Source organism: Alligator sinensis, unplaced genomic scaffold, assembly GCF_000455745.1.
Source record: "Alligator sinensis unplaced genomic scaffold, ASM45574v1 scaffold519_1, whole genome shotgun sequence".
In the NCBI taxonomy this organism is placed as follows: Eukaryota; Metazoa; Chordata; order Crocodylia; family Alligatoridae; genus Alligator; species Alligator sinensis.
The window spans coordinates 1,818,781-1,825,370 of record NW_005842187.1 but is presented as its reverse complement, the minus strand read 5'-3'; the positions used below and the strand labels follow the sequence as shown (position 1 = coordinate 1,825,370).

The following is a 6,590-nucleotide window of genomic DNA, read 5'->3' as shown; positions in this document are numbered from 1 at the left end:
TGAGGGGAAGGGATGGGGAGAAGAAGCAGGCCCAGCTGAGGTCACACCTCCTTTGAGATGCAAATCGATATCTGAGGATCAAAGGTCCAGCTAATCCCCTTTTTCGGAGGTGAAAACTGCTTAATCAGATTTCTTTTGCAAGCCTGCTTTGCCCTGATTAGCAAGGACTATAAACACAATGGCCGGAAGATGCTCAAGGTGTCAGGAGAGGGCAGGGTTGCAGTTACAAGCTTTACATATTTATTAAACATCTCCTGAAGAAAGCTGGGCAGTGAGGAGGTGGGCAAGTGAAGCCCCATCTATGCTATAGCATCTGTGTTATGCTCCTGTATCATAGAATTGCATTATAGCCTAGGGCTGGGATAGACCTCAGTGAGAGTTTGGAGTGGATGCTTTTTCAAAAAGCACTTCCTGAATCTAAAAAATTAGGCTGCAAATCACAACACCCCCCCCCCCTGATTTTTCTCAGAAAAATGTTATGTTCTGGTTCTGTCCAGAATGACCAGGAGAGCAATCTACCTAGCCATAGTCTAGCTAACATACTGAAGAATTGTCTATAGCAGCCTCCATCATAGGACCTAAGGTCATGATTCAGCAAAGCACTTAAGCATGAGTGTAGCTTTTAAGTAGGGACGGAGTACTCTTGTAGCCATGATGGTCCAAGAAATATGTGAGAAGCAAGGGGTTTTGGTGACATCTTTTATTGAACCAACTGTGCAGCTGGTAGAGATGTTAGACAAGCTTTCAGGCACAAAGTACCCTTCCATTTGCACGCAAAAGTTTGTCTGACATCTCTCCCAACTATACAGTTAATCCAGTAACATATCACCAAAAAAAACAAAACAATCCTTGTAACTTTAAGCAGGTGAGTAACCCTGTTGGAAGTCAATGGGAATATTTGTATTAAATTGTAGGACTTAAACCTGCTTAAAGTTATGCACTTCTCTAATCAGTTTGTAGAATCAGGGTCTCAAAAATGCAAAAGTATTTCTTGTGATATTTTGGCATTTTCAATCCAAACCAGAAATGAAATAATGAAATGCTTTTTTATCACAACTCCATGGCTTGTCTCAAGCTATAGGGAAGTTTGGAGACACTTTGTCCTCCAACCATTTGTGCAAAGAACACAATAAAATACAAATCAAGTGTTCTCATTTCAATTTAAAATGAAATAGTTTTTCCATCTTGCTTCTAGTTTATTTTGCCTGTAAAGGACAGGTAGTTTTCAAAGAAGGTGAAACGCTGTTCACTTTCTGTAAAGCAGGAATAAAGTGGAAGTTTATGTCTTTGCAAAGAGTCTAAGTTAAAAAGAAATCAAGATCGAACCCAGTTGTTTCTGAAATGTGGATTCAGTAGGAATCTGAAAAAAACAGGCTAAAGTAAATGGAAACAGGACAAACAGGCCCAGCTCCTGAAAGGTATATAGACAACTCCATGGGAGCTTGTGTCGTAATACCATTGAGGATCTAGTTAGGCCCTGTTGAATTTATGCCTTGGGATCACTAGCAATGAATGCCATAAGAACCTGAACAGATGCAACATCTGTCTTTCAGACAGTCCTGATTATAAAGGCTATTTCAACACACGATAAAATCTTATCAGAAACCACTAAAACATTGGGGAGGCTGTATTACTATGCATATATCAATATTAAGGAGGAAGTAGGAAGTTACCATCTTGAAAGCCTGATAACATCAAACTGGATCTGTTGCCTTTGTCAAATAAAACTCTTCCTTGACCTCGGTGGGACATATTGCTTGGGAAATTATTATGTGACTGGACCATAATTCAAGAAATGAAGAAGGCAGAATAAAATATTTAATTTTTCTCTGAGTTTATGAAACTACCACACATTATGGCCCTCTGAGATAATGAATAATCATTTCACATTGTGTCATTTTCATACTGATACTCCTTTTATAATATTTAGCTCTCTAAGGCCTCAGTAAACAAAGTTGATCACATGCTTATGTACTTTGCTGAATTTGGGTATGGGGGTTTGAGCATGCCATTTCTTTTCTCGGGCATAGATGTACCCAAAGATTTCTGCAGAAGCTAGCCAACCTAATCAGTGTTGCAATTGCTACATTTGGCAGTAAGGATTTACAGGCTTGGACCCCAAATGATAGGGAGTAATCACTACACATATGGACTGCATTATCCAAATTAAAAGGTAGTGTGAGGTCTCCATGATAAAAGGCTTAACAGAAGGTGGGAGCATGTGTACTCACACCTAGATAGGGACCACCAACCTAACCTCATTTGCTAGAACAGAAATACAATTATGCAAGCAAACACCCTCCAGTTTTAGGCCTGCTGCTTTGCCTCTCCATCAATGTCTTTTAAATTTCTTTTACTCTGACCAGTCCACAGTGTTCTGGGTACATGACCTACAGCTCTGAGGACACTTTGCACCCATGCCTATAACTGTATTAGGTCTTTTTGTTTGTTTGTTGGTTGATTTGTTTCCCCTCACCCTTTTCTTTATAATCAGATAAATCTGGATCAGTCTGCTTTCTCATGGGATGGGTGTTGAAAAAAGGAGGGAGGCAGGGGAGAAAACTGTGTGGTCTTTACTGTCAGGCTGTCCTGGCCTTCCCAGAACATTGCAGAGAAAAGAAAACAGATAAGCTTAACAGCTTTTTATTCCTTCCACCAAACCGAAGAGCAGCATTGGAATACATTAATTAATTCATTAGAACATCTGGCAATACTTTCTTTTAAATATAATGCTGCAATGTAAGCAAATCTTCTCCAGCCTGAATGATAGTATTTATGACTACAAGCATAGGTTACTGCATTGAAGATTTTTGCACATGGAAACCTTCCTCCTCCCGCCCCCTCCACAGGACTTGGAATTTAATCCCAGAGGAAAAGTCCCACCTCTTTTGTTAATAAACATCACCCTGCAAACTACAGGAGAAAAGCAACCTAAAGCTTTCTCCATTGTGACACAGACACCTGTTCTGTTGGAGCTGATGGAAATCTATTGCTCTGAACATTCACAGCGTGGCAATGATTTTTCCTCACCAGGGATCAGAGCCAGATTTAAACCAAGGTCCTAAAGATGGCAGCTTGAATCTTTTCTTTTAAAACTTAATGAAAATCCTCTGCACTCATAAGTTGAAAGGGTCAGTAAGGGGACCTGCTGCCTTTTTCCATTCCTACTTTAAGGTCCTTTTTGAGGAGCAGCAAATAAACATGCACGTGACTAGTCTGCTCTAATGCAGCCCCCATCTCCTTATATTTATCCTCACATGCACAAAAATACATATTTTAAACATGCATCTATAAGAATGCATGTGTATATTTATATGTATGTATGCATGAATGTATTAATTTTCATTCCGGTTGTGTATGTCATATTCATTGTGCATTGATGTAACTCTTCATTCCTGAAGAAAGAGAAGGATATAATAGAAAAGACACAGAGATAAATATCAAAGAATCCAATGGAAAGGCAATATGAAAGGATATTACAGAAGATAGATAGGCAAATTTAAAAAAAGACTTAAAAAGATTTTCAGGTCCTATCCCAACCTCTGTGTCTGCTGCTTAGTTTCTGTTCTTTTACATCATGGTTGTTGTTGTTGTTGTTGGAATTTTATTATTTTATATATATTTTAGATTATATTTCATTTCAGGGGGAGAGAGGCCCACATAAATAAAGACAAGTGTTTATAAACTACAGCCTCAGTTCAACGAAGCACTGCAGACGGCTTGTAATTATAAGCATGCACAAGCAGTTCTACTGAAGTATTCCTGCGCTTGTAATAATTATGTACATGCTTAAGTAACATGCTGGATCAGGGTCTCCATGCTGACCAGTGGAAACAAATTAGAAGAAAAGGGACAAAATGATATTAAGCATCTAGATGCAACAGTAGTGGCTTCAAAGGGTGAAAGAGGAGGGCAGGTTTTAAGTCACTAATGTCCCCTCTAACACCTCTTTTCAACTTATCCTTGGTAACCGCTCATGGGTTTGCTACAAATTGGGAGCTGTCATTCCCTATTCCCCTTCCAGCTGGAACCTCCTTTACCTGTCTCATTACCTACCCTTTAAGTGTAGCATTCTCCCTTAATCTTATTGTTTGAAGACTGCATTGCATTCCGGAAAATAATTAATATTCATGAGCTTGCTATCCTTGTTTGGAGCGTGATCCTCTTGGGAAACTGCAATGTTAAGTGAGTGACACAACCCTAATTTTATGTCTTTCCTTTTCTTCTTCTTCTTCCTCCTTCCTCTCTTTCTTTTCTTTAACAGAGAAGTAATGTGCTTAAAATACATTGATGGATGACCATCCATATTCATTGTGGGCATGCTTTTAGAGCAAAGGGAGCTGCCCTCCCCCGACACACACTCCCACACAGGAACATACGGCTTTGACAGCTGACTCTACAACCCTGCACAGCAGCTAATGGTGATTTCTTCTTCCAAGAGTAGTAAATCAAATCCTGCAAAGGTTAAAGGAGTGGAAGGTGCTCAGCCCCTTTCAAGAGGTGCTTAGTGCTTCACAGGATTGGGCTATAGCAAAGTGACCGCACCTTAAGAGCAAAGTGTTGACCAAGTAGTTTGGGAAGGAGTAGTGCAGGGGTGGCCAACCTGCAGCAGGTGTGCCACAAGTGGAACAGGTAGCCTGTGTGTGTGATATGCAGCATATCAGGGAGGAGGCAGCAGAGTTGGCAGAGAGCACAAGGCAAGGAGCAGAAAGCAGAGTGGTGAATCATGCAGGAGAAGGGGATTGAGGTGGCACTTGGAAAGGGTGAGGAGCTTAATTAGTGGCACGCCTGCCAAAAAGATTGGCCCCCACTGGAGTAGTGGATGGGTAGGGAACTTTAGCAACAAATGGAAATGAGTTCAGTGACTGGAGCTGTTCAGTCACCATTCAAGCAAATACTAATATTCAGCTTCAGGAAAATACTTTGAAGCCAACCATTTCCTGTAGCCCACTGGAGTGTGTGACTCCATGCTCCAAAATGTCTAAGGACTCGTTTGGCAAGTGAATAATAGCAGCAATGTCATAAGGACTGTAAAGTGATTTTTTCTGGGGGAGCAGTCTTTAACAGTGCAGGTCTTAGCAAGGCTACTTCAACCATGCAGGGAAAACAATCAGTATGGGAAGCAAAATGCTCAAGGGCAGTTACATGTTTGCGGGGGAATGTAGCCTAGCATGGTTTTGCCTAGGCCAGGGGTACTAAGCCTGGTCTTTAGCATTTTACTAAAACAAAGATATACTGGAAGCCCATCAGAGGTATTTCTCCCCTACTTGTTTCTCCACTCTGATGTCATTCTTTTCAGGAACGGAGCAGGCTTCTCTTTCTGGACATGCTTCTCTCCTGTGAGAGCATCCTCAGTATCAACTTGCTGGACTTGCAAGACAGTACTGAGCCCATGGCTTTCCTTGCTGTACCATCCCACCACAGAGACAAATAGCTTGCCTTCTTTTGTGAATGGGACCACTTGTATTTTTCCCCCGAAGCTGCTTCCCTAGGGCAAATGGATGAGCTTCAGGGAGAGTCACTGTTTGTTCAGACTTGAAATGACTGCTTTCCTGCATGGTTAGCACCCAGGTGCACCAGAAACCATAGTAGCTTTCAGTATGGCTAATGGATCTGCATAAATCCTCTTTGAGGCAAGAGTGTGCTATCATAGAATCAGTAACAAAGTAAGCCGGAAGGGACCTCACAATGTCATCTAGTCCAGCCTCCTGCTTAAGGCAGGATTGTTGCTTACAAAACCATCCCAGCCAAGTGTCTGCCCTACCTGCTCTTGAATATTTCCAGAGATAAAGATTCCACAACTTCTCTAGGCAGCCTGGCCCACTGCTTGACCACCCTCACAGTCAGAAAGTTCTTCCTGATTTCCAACCTCTATTTCCCCCTGCTCCAGGTTGAGGCCATAGCTCCTAGTCCTGTCCCCTACTGTCACTGAGAAAAGCCCATCTCCATCCTCTCCATCATCACCCTACAGGCATTCAAAGACCATTGTCAAATCTCTTCCCCCTCCACACCTCCCCAGTCTTCTCTTCTACAGCCTAAATAATCCTAGCTTTTCTTTCAGTCTTTCCTCATAAGTCATGTTTCCTAGGCCTCTAATCATTTTTGTTCCTCTCCACTGTACTCTGCAATCTGTCCATATCCTTCTTGAAGTGTGTGGCCCAAAACTGGACCCAGGACTCTAGATGAGGCCTCACCAGTGCTGAATAGAATGGAAGAATCCCATTTCTTGATTGGAAAGTGACCCGTCTGTTAATAGAGCCAAGTATACTCCTGGCCTGTTCTGCAATAAGAGCAATGTGTTATCTTATATTCCATTTATGGTCTTTTGTAACCTCCAGGACCTTCTCTACAGTACTGCAGCCTAGCCAATCATTCCCCAATCTGTATTTGTGCATGCGGTTATTTTGTTCTAAATGCAGGACTTTGTACTTGCCCTTGCTGAAATTCATCTGGTTGATTGTAGACTATTTTTTACAGTCTATATGGGTCATTCTGGATCCTAGCCCTGCCTCCAGGGTCTGTAACTCCACCCAACTTGGTATGATCTGCAGATTTTCTAAGTGTACATTTGGTTCCATCATCAAATCATT

The 6,590-nt window shown here is 41.7% G+C and overlaps 1 protein-coding gene across 1 annotated transcript in view; it reads left to right on the top strand.

Annotated features, from left to right (window-relative positions):
- PAPPA (pappalysin 1) overlaps positions 1-6,590 on the top strand; it is a 224,573-nt gene that overhangs the window by 115,099 nt on the left and 102,884 nt on the right. The gene's annotated exons all lie outside the window — the stretch shown is intronic.